Raw genomic sequence first — 12392 nt, 5'->3', positions numbered from 1 at the left:
CTTATGACTCTGATTTGCTCTTCCATGTTATATGAATAAATTTGTGCTTTGATTTTAGGTGTTATTAAGTGGTTACAAAAAAAGTATAATTACAAATAAGGGCAAAAAGTATAATTTCTGCTTTGATATTAGGTGTTATTAACTCAATTACAAAAAAGTAGAAATAAGGGCAAAAACCGAAATTACAACAAAAGAAAAAATAGGGCCCAACCGGGTTCGAACCGGTAACCTCTTGATCTGCAGTCAAATGCTCTACCACTGAGCTATGGACCCATGACTGCTTGACAGAATTCGATGTGGTGTTTATTGCTTGAAATTGCCATGGAAATAAGATGAAGTAATAACAATGAGTGGTTGTATTTCTCATTTGCAGGTATACATGAAATCAAGAACAAGAATGTTCTTGTTTTCTTGGCTGGGAACGAAACGAGAGATATCAAAGCAAAACATGGTACATATGAAACTTACAACATTCTACTGGAATGGAATGTTGAATTCTGATTTTGTCATAATAGAATCTTGAAGATGAACATTGTATGGGATGAAGATGAACAATGACCACCAATCTTCCAAAAAAGAATGGATTATTCTACCAGAATAATATACAATATAATGAAAAAATATATGTAATAGTATATTCTGGTAGAATGATTTATATATTGAGTTTTTTGTTATTAATAAGCGTAACATTCTCATAGAATAATATATAATTTTTTTTTCTTTTCTAAGAATGTAATGAAATTTTTTTTAACTTATATCCAAAATTTTGTTATTCTTCAAGAAGTTCATTAAATCAAAATATATATTATGTCAGAATGTGTATTCTTGTATGGTTCAATCATATTTGTTATTTTTCAATATATTGATAAACATATTCCGTAAGAATTTCCGAATTAGGAGAATTATCATCCATACAATCAGATTTTTAAAATTAATAGAATCTATTTTCCCTTAAAATATGCAATTTTCCTTTTTTAAATTTATGTTAATTGACCCGTTATCCGACCCGAAATGATCGGGTTTCGGGTTCCCCCGTCGGGTTCGGACTTTTTGCCATCCCTAGTTCTGGTTACTATGCGGTTTTTAAGGTAAAAGTGATAATCACTTTTTCACACGTGGCTATCTTTACGACTCTAGCTCCACTTTTCTGGATGATACGTGGCTTACCATTTAATGCGCAAACTGTTTGGAATTCAAATTTGGTGTACGTATAAAAAGGGATTTGGGGATTCTATTCCAACTTTACACACACTTAATCTTCTCAAACGATTTGTGTTATTTTCTCTCTGTAATTCTTCAAGTTCTTCAAAACCCTAACAATGGCGGCCAAGCAATCTCAAACCAGTGAAGATGTTTCATCCCAACCAATCATGAAGATCCAAAGTACTAACTACCAAGTTCTTGGAGATGTCGATGCTTATCCGGAAGGTTTACAGATGCTAATCGTTGCTCTCCAGAATTTCGTGATGTCGAATGCAATGTTCAATTCATTCTCAGTACCACTTTCATGGTTGTCACTTGCTGGTTGCACGGCTACTTACAGCAAGACAATGAAGATCGTGACTTTTCAATTGGTGAATGAAAAGAAATTCAGGTTATCCAAGAAACTCTTTGCTCAGATTCTGAATATCCCAAATGATGAACCTTTCTACAAGGTCACGAATGAGCAAGTCATTTATATGTTCAATGAGATGGGTTATCAATCTATTCTTACCAAAGTTAGTGATTTTAAAAAGTCTGGAGTGCCCTATATCTGGAACTTCCTATTTGGAATATACCTTCTTTGTCTGACTGGTCGATGTGTGGGGTTGGATAAAGCTCGTTTGGAAGTGTATGCAATGGTAGCAGGGATTTACTATGATTTACAGGTGGACTATGCAACTCAAATCTGGAATGAGTTTGTCAAAAGTATTGGCAATACGAATGATGTAAATGGGATTTCTTGTGCTCGATACTGGAGCTTAATATTACAATTCGTTTATGAGAAGGAAGGGATTATGTTTCCTGAAGGCGAAGAAACAACATAATTCTCAACTTATCATTATCCCAAAACCGCCAAAGACAGTCTAGATGTGTTTCCTTCCATTGCTCGTATCCCAGATGCGATGCTTAGTAAAGTTGATACATCAAACCCTATTTTGGTAGCTTACTTACAGACTATCAGTCCATCCATTCAGACTGGAGTGTTGTTGAAAAAGTCTGAAGAAGGTCCTTCGAAGAAACGCAGAGGATCAAAGAAGGATGATCAACCTAGTCCTGTGAAACCAAGTCCTTCAAAAACAAGTCCAGTACCAGTGGAAAAATTGGCCAAGTGTAACACCGTAAATTTTCAAACAAAATTTTCATTTCAAAAATCATGTAATTCTCATAACATAGTTCACAAAACCCCAAATGACAATATTTTCAAAAACACATATTCAGAAAATGTTTTAAACACAATCCAAGATCCTCAAAATGTAACTCCGCCTCGTGTGTACAATCAAGCCAGCGCCTTCCCGTGATCCTGAGAAGTACCTGAAACACATAAAACATAACACGGTAAGCACAAAGCTTAGTGAATTCCCCAAAATACCAAACATAACTCATTAGCCTCTCATGGCTATGCTCGGATAAGACCCTCCTGTCAATGTGTCTCAGTGGGACCCTCCGGTCCTAACTCAGTAAGCTCAGAATAATACACATCATAAATCACAAAGACATAATGCAGGATATCACAATACTCAATATAAGCACATAAGACCCTCTGGTCACACAGAGATTACCACTCTAGGTAAGTATAGTGAGAAGGCTCTGTTGAGAGAAAAACTTGAGACACACTTGAATAAACGTTAGAACAAGTATAGTTGCGGAATAGTTTATCTCAAAGGATCTAAAAGCTCAACAATAATAATAAGTTAACGAGTTAGATAATTAGAGAGTTAATTGCGGAAATGTAAGGAAATATAAATGACAGCAGGTGATATATCAAGTATACACATAAGTTGATTCATAACATGGAATGCATTCGGACCAAGTTAGTAAGTGAGATCAAACTTAGTGATTAAGTCACGAATGACTTGCTTCGAAGAGAAATAATATTCAGTTATGTTCTAGTGAACTTTGAAAGTAAGGAGAGATTTAAGATGCATAATAAGATAGAATTGAGAGATGTAATTGATAGCATAGATTTTGTATTAGAAAGATTGAGCTATATATATATATATATATATATATATATATATATATATATATATATATATATATATATATATATATATATATATATATATATATATATATATATATATATATATAGACTCAGGAATTACATTGGATCAAATCTCTAAGAATAGCCATGCAAGGCATATTGGACAATAGAGAGTACTACAATAAAAGTAGATAAAGTTAAACTAAGTAGATAAAACTGCGGTTGATGATGACTTCGGATGAGGTTGCTGATGAAGCTTTGACTGCGGATCCTTGTGGGCTGCGGTACCTCAAGTTCAAGAGGGTCACTTTTATGATTCAACAATTTCCCCCTAAGTGACCTCTTTAACTTCTCTTCAGTTATCAAGTTTTAAGAACTTGATCAGAATCCACCAAAACTTTCTGATATTTTCCAACCATGTGATCCTTCTTAAAATTTCGAACTTGACTTCGGCAGTCGTGTGTTTTGATCTTTCAACTGCGGTTCGACAAATTTCAAGTTGCTTCCTTGTGAGACGATTCATGGCAGTCATAGGAATGAAGTATTTGATTTTATCGACCTTCCTTTTGAAAATGACTCCGAGTTCTGGGAAGTTTGTTGCACCTAGGGATCTATCTTGATAACCTTCGGTAGGCATCGGTGCAGGATCAAGTGGTGGTAGATCGAACTTTTTGGCAATTGTAGGGTAAATGTCTGCATCAATCTTTGCAAAGTCACAGACGGTTTCCCTCAGAAATGTGCTTGACCTTTCAAGTGCTACCTTCATCTTTGGATACTTCTCGCTTTTGTTTTGGAACACCTTTGCTATTAGGAAGACTTCTTCTGGATTCATACATGGGAAGTCAGCTTGGGTGCGGACGTAGTCCTGATTCCTTCTTGTAAGAGTATATTGAATGAAGTCAGCTTTCATGAATTTCCGGGGCATAAAGTTCTTGACTGCGGATGGTCTATCATTAGACCAGATTTTCTCTATGGAAGAAGCATGTTTGGCATAGAATCGATTGAGTCTTTCGAATTCCATAGGCAGTCTCTTGTGATCAGGTAGGCTACGGTTAAACTGCTCAAATACAGTGAAGTATTTAGCATTTGGGGAGATTGGAACATCCCAGTAACCGTCAGAGGGGGGTTCAACATAAGTAAGGTAGGGTTTGTAGTCATCATCCAGCAGTCTTCGGTGGGGATTGATCCAGGAATTGACTAAGGATTCATCCATGGTGATGTCGAATCCGTTTTCTCTCCAGATGAGTTCAGCAAACTTGGCTGCTTTCCAATCTGCTTTCTTCTGTTTCGTTGTGGGAGAGTCGTTGGAGTGTTCGGATGACATATTGGATGCAAGATTCTTGAAGTTGGGAGGAGTTTCCGGTCGCTCAGGAGAACTTTCTTGAGTGATTTTCTGTTGCGGTGGAGACTGATGCGGTGGTGTCTGATGAGGAGATGGTTGCGGTGAGGGAATTTTTTTAGTTATGATGGGGGAGCTCCTATGATGAGAGGCGCTGTTTGAATGATGGTCTTCATCACTTCCCTCTCTTGAGGAATGCAACATAGGAGCATCCTCAAGCCATTGTTTGAGACCATCGACTTTGGCACACACCTCCCGGAATTAAGCTTTAAGAGCATCAGCCAGTTGCTGATTGTCTGGGATGGCGGTGTTGAAGAGTAGTCGATGAATCTCCTTAGTAAGTTGAAGAATCTCGGGGCCATGAAAATTTGACGCTAAAGATCGTTGAAGTCTGTTGATGATGGATTGAAGGACTGAGATGGTAGACTCATAGGCAGTGTGAGTCTCAGCAATCAGCTTTTGTGAGTGAGTTGAATGGTATGCAATGGCTGTTTGTAAATCTGCCTTGATTGCGGATACCTCGGAGATGAGGCGCTCCGCAGCAGCCATGAATTGTGTATGATCAGCCTGGTGAATTGTATCCAGGGATCGGATTCCCATTTCAACTTTCAGGGAAATGCGCTCAGCAGCCAGTCGTTCACGGGTTTCCAGTCTTTCGATTCTTTCAATTAAGGACTGCGGTCCTGGAATGTCTTCAGGTTGTGGTTGAGTGGGCTTGACCGCAGCTAGAATCTGATCTACTTTGGCTTGTAGACTGAGCAATTCTTTTCTGGACACATCCATCTTCTTTTTCTTCTTTTTCTCTTTAGGCTTGGAGGTTGAGTGTTGAGAGCCACTCGATTCTTCTTCTTCATCAAACATCATCAAATCATCATCAGAAGGGTTAGGCTGATCTACCTCATTGAGATCAAAATCATCGAATCCGAAGGTAGGAGCGGAGCTAACTTCGATTGCGGTTCCCTGGTCTTGAGAATCTCGAACAGTTGGAGTTGGAGTTGGAGGGAGTTTAGATGTACCTTCACCACCATGAGTGGACTGAGCCTTGCGGATCGTCTCAGCCATTTCGGACATCTACTCTTGTACTTTCAGAATGGTGGCTACGGTATTAGCGTTGTTGAATGCGTCCGCCCAGTACTTGACTACAGATTGAATCTCCTGTTGTTTCTGTTGAAGTTGCTTGATTTGTTGATCCTTCCTTGCTTAAAATGCCCTACGGAAAGCGACATATTTCTTGATATCGGATTCAGAAACCGGAGTGTAATGTAACCATGAATCATTCGATTCATCACCGTTAAATCCTTGGAAACGCACCGAGGTGTCCCTCGGGTCCACGGATCCTTGCACATTGGTGCTCACCATGCCTAAACCACCTGTAAAAGATGTAAGTAGAGTAGGATTTCCTGAGCTTCCTCGGTCTCCTTGACCAGTGGTCAAGTCTGGCCTCGACTCAGTTCTGGGAAAGGCGGAAGAATTGCCCTGCGGTTGGGAAGGTGTTTGCAGTGTTTGGGTTACAGACAAAAGGATGGAGTTCAATTCCTCAGGAGAAAAGAAGTGTAGACGGGAAGCCCTGGAGACCTTAGGGCGAGAACCAGTTCCATCCTCTTGGGAGTGAGCTGGGGGTGAGTCTCCACGTTGAGATGAAACAGACACACTTTCTGTGTTTGAGTGGAATTCGATGGTGGTATTGAATGTGTCTGCGGCCACCCCAAGGACTACCGAAGCCTTTTGAGAGGTTGCGGCATCAGTCCGGTCACGCATTTGGTCTGTGGGATTGGTGTTTCTTTTCTTGAGTATAGATATGGGTTGTGCATCCTCATCAGAATCACTCATAGAGGGAGAGTGAGATCGATTTTCGATTGATTCGTCATCTGAGGGCACAGTTTATATGATTTTTCGTTTCTTGGAAGGTTCAGCTTGTTTGGGAGAATCTTTCTTCTTTGGGGTTCCATGTTTCTTGGAGACATTGAGGGGGCCTTGATGGGCTGAGGCTAACTTCTTATGTCTTTTTGATAAAGAAAAGTTGGATAGAGTGGTGGAGGATGGGACTGCGGTACTACCAGGGATGGTGAGTGCGGATGTGGCTTGTAGACGCGGGTAGGAAGGTATGGGCTAATACCTTCCGTAGCCTCTATATGGTCTGTGACATCAGTGGTTTCAAGACCAAGGGTAGATAGAATATGGACTGGTAGCCATCTGATGGGTCCAAAAACAGATTGATCAGTAGAAGGATTGTACCTTTTAAAATCTTTGGTGATAAAGAGGTTGGTATCGTTGCCCATGCGAAGTCCTGTATCCGCATGAAGATCCGAGATGCATAGAGACCAGAACCTAGCAAAAGTGAGTTCGGTAGGGTTTTCTCTTGGACTCTCTTTGGGAATGTACTGGAAGAAGTCATCCCACAAGATCTGACCGTAGTTGACATCGTGGCCAGTGAAAATACTCCATACCAACTCCAATAGCTTGAGACCCATATTATCAGTGCCTCCGGTTCGGCCTGACAGGCTGCAGATTACAAAGTGGCAAACGAACTACCACACCGCAGGCAATTGATTTTTCTTGAATTCACCTATGCCTTTGATCTTTTTCTGGTAACCCATTTGATAGAGTGCAGAAAGGATGTCCGCCATGCTTGGAGTGAAAACCTTGGTTGAAGGATGAACTAGCAGATTGATGGCATTGAGGAATTTTTCTTTGTTCAGAATGACCAAAGAATCGTTCACCAGATTCAGATGCACCTCTTGAAAATTTTCGAGTGGTCGATATGCAGAGAAGGCACATTTGAACAGAGTTGAAAGAGGAACCACATCTGTGAATGAATCGAAGGGGCCAAACAGGGGGTGATTGGTCAGGAACTTCATCATTAACTTGATCGGAGCATTGTAGGAAGAATGCTCTTCGAACACAACCCTAAAATTGCTTGAAGCAATCGTTGGCATTTGGTTCCTTGATGCAGAGTCTGAACCAGTAGGGTTTGCTGAGGCAGATGCCTTGGAATGTTTCTTCGAAATGCCGGATTTCACCATTTTTTTGAGAGTTGAAGAAAGTTGCAGAAACAGAGTGCAAGAAGATGGAGAATAAGTTCGATGTTCAGAAAGCGTAAACCTTTCTTGGGGAAGAAGAAGGGGTTTTATAGTGTTGGATTTGAAATGGTAATTGTTTTTACCCTAAGTGAAATTAGATAAGGTAAAAAACGTTTGGGTATTTTTCTTTGATTAGAAGGGGAAATCTGAGCCACAGATTAAGAAAGGGTTTAATTTATTTTTCGAGATTTACCAAAAAGGGTTGGCATTTAATGAAGTGTCAGTCTAATACATCACGTCTGAAGAACGTGTGGTGAGGGTGGGTTTAATCTGTTGTGTAAAAGGGGAAGATGTAACAGATTGGACGTTTTGGGGGTAATAGGAAGGGACAGGTTAAAAAGGATTTGTTTATGGAAAAACGTTCTTTTTGTCATCATACCTAAAATAGGTCTGACACAAGGTTTATTCAAAAGAAAGGAATGGGACAGTTACACAAGGAATGTTTTTTTTAATGTTTTTCTTATTTAATGAAGGATCATTAAATAGCACACCATGATTCAAGAATTAATGAAACAGTTGAGAAAACAATCAATGTGGTTGCGGATTGAGACTTCATTGCGGATGGATCATTTGTCATTACGGATGGATGGTTGGATGACTGTAGTAGAAGAACTGAGAAGAACACTTGAACCATCTATCATAAGTAACTTCAGTTAGGACCGCAACAGAGACCAATGATGGTCTGCGGTACCTATCAATTCAAGAAGAATTGTGGGTCCGGATTCATCATTCCTAACATTTGTAAGAAACTGTTGAGTTTTGTAGAGTCAAGTGCCTTTGTGAATACATCAGCAATATCTTCATGAGTATGGACAAAAATTAGTTCGATGTTACCTTTCAGGATGTGGTCCTTGATGAAGTGATACCGTATTTAAATATGCTTTGTCTTGGAATGCTGAATTGGATTGTGAGAAATCGCTATAACACTTTCAGAGTCACAGTAAATTGGTATCCGCAACATTCTGTATCCGTAGTCCATAAGTTGTGTTTTCATCCATAAGACTTGTGAACAACAGCTGGCTGCGGCCACATATTCAGCTTCTGCGGTAGACAGTGATACACAATTTTGTTTTCTTTATGACCAGCTGACGAGTCTTCCACCCAGAAATTGACATCCACCGGAGGTGCTTTTTCGATCTAGTCTGCATCCGACATGATCTGCATCAGTGAATGCCTGTAGGCTGAAGTCATTCCTTGCGGGGTACCATAAGCCAATAGTCTTGCTACCCTTTAAGTATCTTAAAATATGCTTGGCTGCGGTCATGTGTGACATTTTTGGGTCAGCCTGGTACCTTGCACATACACCTGTTGCAAAAACGATGTCTGGTCCGCTTGCGGTGAGGTACATCAATGAGCCAATAATACCTCTATAAGTCTTGTGATCCACTGATTCGCCTGAGGGATCAGCATATATCTTATATCCGAAGGCCATGGGGACCTTAGCCGAAGAACAGTTGTCCATTGGATATTTTTTTAACAGTTCAGTGGTGTATTTCTCCTGATGAATGAATATCCCTTGAGGAACTTGTTTCACTTGAAGTCCTAGAAAGAAGTTAATATCTCTATTCATGCTCATTTGGAACTTGTTGGTCACGAGCTTAGCGAATTCATTCACCATTTTTTGATCAGTTGATCCGAAGATGATATCATCCACATATATTTGTACAAGCATAAGGTGATCACCATTTGATTTTCTAAATAAAGTGGGATCAATCACTCCTCTTTTGTATCCGGACGAGACAAGAAATTCAGAGAGAGTCTCGTACCACGCTCTTGGGGCTTGCTTTAGACCGTATACTGCTTTTTCAAGCTTGTAGCAGTGGTCTGGGAATTCAAGACTTTCAAAGCCCGGAGGTTGCTGAAGATAAACTTCCTCTTTTAATTCACCATTGAGAAAAGCACTTTTCACATCCATTTGATGAACCTTGATGTTCTTGTGAGCTGCGTATGCTAAGAAGATTCGGATGGCTTCTATTCGTGCTACCGGAGCATCGTTTCATCATAGTCAATACCTTCAAGTTGACTATATCCCTTGTCAACTAGTCTTGCCTTGTTTCTGACGACCGCACCGGATTCATCCAACTTATTCTTGTACACCCATCTAGTACCAACAATGGTGTGACCTTGCGGCTTCGGAACGAGCTGCCATACTTTGTTTCTTTTGAATTCTTCTAGCTCTTCTTGCATTGCGGATATCCAGTCTGGTTCTAGTAATGCTTCTTTGATCGTTCGGGGCTCGACCGAGGACATAAATGCTGCGAAGTGACAATGATCAGATAAATCCTTGGAAGATTGAGTCTGGATACCTGCAGATGGGTTGCCGATGATTTGACCTGGTGGGTGGTCCTTCGTCCATACGTGTAGACGGATTTCAGATAATCAGCAGTTGCGGTAGAGGGAATGTCTTTAATATCGGAAGACTCTGCGGTTGGAGATGGCAGTTCCTCCTGGACTTGAGAACATCCTGCTGAATTGTCTTAAACGGGAAAGGTGGGATCAGAGTTTCCTTGAGCAGATGGTGAAGGTTCCCCGTGGAGTACAGACGGGAGTTCCTTTTGAACCTGAGAAGGTTCCCCCTGGGTTGCGGATGGGAGTGTGATAATCCTTGAGTCTGTTCTTGTGTCAATGTTCTCGATGTTTTCATTATCCGAGTCTGAAGAAACGTTTGATGGTTGAAAGTCTCTTCGGATAGGGATTGGAGCTGGATCCTCTAGTAATGGAACCTCGATGGTTGTTGTATGGTCCGGATTTGAGTTTTCCCCCTCAATCGGCGAGGTGGAAGTATTTAGTGATACCTCATCGGACGGTGTAGGACCAGATACGTCAGCATGCTGCTGCTGAGATTCCAGGGACAAAAGAACTTCGGATAACTTGGCTGTTTCTACAGGGTCGAAGAGATCATCATAGTTTACTTCAATTAGATTTAGTGGACCCGAAGAGGCAGGAATATCACTTTCTAGGATTGCTGTGGTTTCGGTGGATGGAGCGGTGTTGCGGATGTGATAGTTATCAAATTTCACATCGAAGCTTTCAATTATCAGCCTTGTGCGTTTAATGAGAACCCTATAAGCAACTTTGTTAGTGGAGTAGCCAAGGAAGATGCCTTCATCAAACTTCGGTGCGGACTTGTTAAGGTGGTCTCTGTTGTTGATGACGAAACATATACACCCAAATATATGGAAGAATCGGACATCTGGCTTGCGGTTGTTAAGGCCCTCATATGATGTTTTGCTGAGACGTTTACACACAATGCTTCGGTTCTGTACAAAGCAAGTTGTGGCCACTGCTTCGACCCAGAAGTAGAGAGGAAGGTGGGCGAAGTTGAGCATAGACCTGGCAGCTTCTACTAGAGTGCGGTTCGTTCACTCTACTACCCCATTTTGTTGCGGTGTGTAGGGAGCTAAGAAGTTGTGAGTGATACCCTTTGAAATCAAGAAACTATTTAGAAGATGATTAGTAAACTCGGTTCCATTATGACTTCGGATACGTCGTACTGGTAACTTGATCTGAAGTTCAATTTCCTTGATGAAATTGATCAGTATCTGCGGAGTTTCTGATTTGAGTCTTAAGAAAGAAACCCAGGTGAACCGTGTGAAGTCATCAACTATAACCAGTATGTATTTTTTGTGATGAAGATTGGCTACGGTAGATGGACCGCAGAGATCAATGTGCAAGAGTTCCAATGGTTCAGAAATTGAGGAGTCAATCACCATGGGGTGACTTGCTTTGGATTGCTTTCCACATTCACATGCAGGACAAAGAGTATCATTGCTGAACTTGAGGATTGGAAGACCTCTGACTAGTTCTCCGGTGACCAAATTGTTGATGTATCTGAAGTTGAGATGAGCTAGCTTGCGGTGCCATAGCCAGCTGACTTCGGATACTGCTTTGGATAGGAAGCATAACTACGGTTTTCCTATGATCAGAGATACGTCCAGAGGATACATAGTACCTTCGGATCGGGACTTGATTACACACGTGCTTCTATCGCTTGTCATTACATAGCAAAATTGGTCATCAAATTCAACTCGATGGCCTGCCTTACATAGTTGACCAACACTGATGAGATTGTGTTTAAGGCTTTCTACATAAGCAACCTTTTGAATAGAGAAGTTTCCCGTAGTAAGAACACCATAACCTCGGATTATCCCATTCGCATTGTTGCCGAATGTGACATTTCCACCGTTGCAAATTGGCCTCAAATCCCGAAGGTATTCTAACCTTCCGTTCATGTGCAAGGAGCAGACACTGTCGATTAACCATTCTTCTTCTTGTTCCTCCTTGCACAGAGCCTGAGAATTACACGGTTAGTTTAGGCATCCAAACTAGTTTGGAGCCTGGGCCAAAAGCTGAGTTTCTAAGTGATGCATGAACCGAGGTTGCAGGGACTGGTTTCGTGTCAAATTTTAATCCTAATCCTGGGTGTTTGTGAGTTTTTGGAGTGTTGTGTTTTTTGGAAAAGTTACGAGGTTTCTAACAACTACATTGACATTGACATGCTGAAATTTTGTCTTTTGTTCTGACACTTGGTTTGGTCAGCGGTCTAAATGATGAAGTAAGCTTGTGACCGGTCCGAGGTTCGTAATATCTGACATTGGTGCTGTTGGAATTTGAAAAAGTTTGTTTCAAAAAAGATTTAGCACGTGTAGATTCTTTGGACCTTTTTATTGGATTTGGTAAAATTCCCTTCCACTTGTTAAAATTTTGATGTGATTTTAAAAGTGTTGGAGTGGGTAAGATACCCTTCCATTTTGGATCATCTGAGGAATAGATTTGAAAACCATTG

At 40.7% G+C, this 12392-nt stretch overlaps 1 non-coding gene across 1 annotated transcript; it reads right to left on the bottom strand.

The window, feature by feature from the left end:
* Nucleotides 1-201: 201 nt before the first annotated feature.
* On the bottom strand, nucleotides 202-273 carry TRNAC-GCA (transfer RNA cysteine (anticodon GCA)). The gene has a single exon. It is a non-coding gene; the product is annotated as a tRNA-Cys (tRNA).
* Between the last annotated feature and the right edge of the window lie 12119 nt (nucleotides 274-12392).

The sequence above is a fragment of the Lactuca virosa genome, chromosome 6, assembly GCF_052849685.1.
Source record: "Lactuca virosa cultivar CGN04683 chromosome 6, Lactuca_virosa_CGN04683_v6, whole genome shotgun sequence".
NCBI classification, from domain to species: Eukaryota; Viridiplantae; Streptophyta; class Magnoliopsida; order Asterales; family Asteraceae; genus Lactuca; species Lactuca virosa.
Note: the sequence above shows the minus strand (reverse complement) of the source record. Positions and strands in the feature narration are given on the sequence as shown.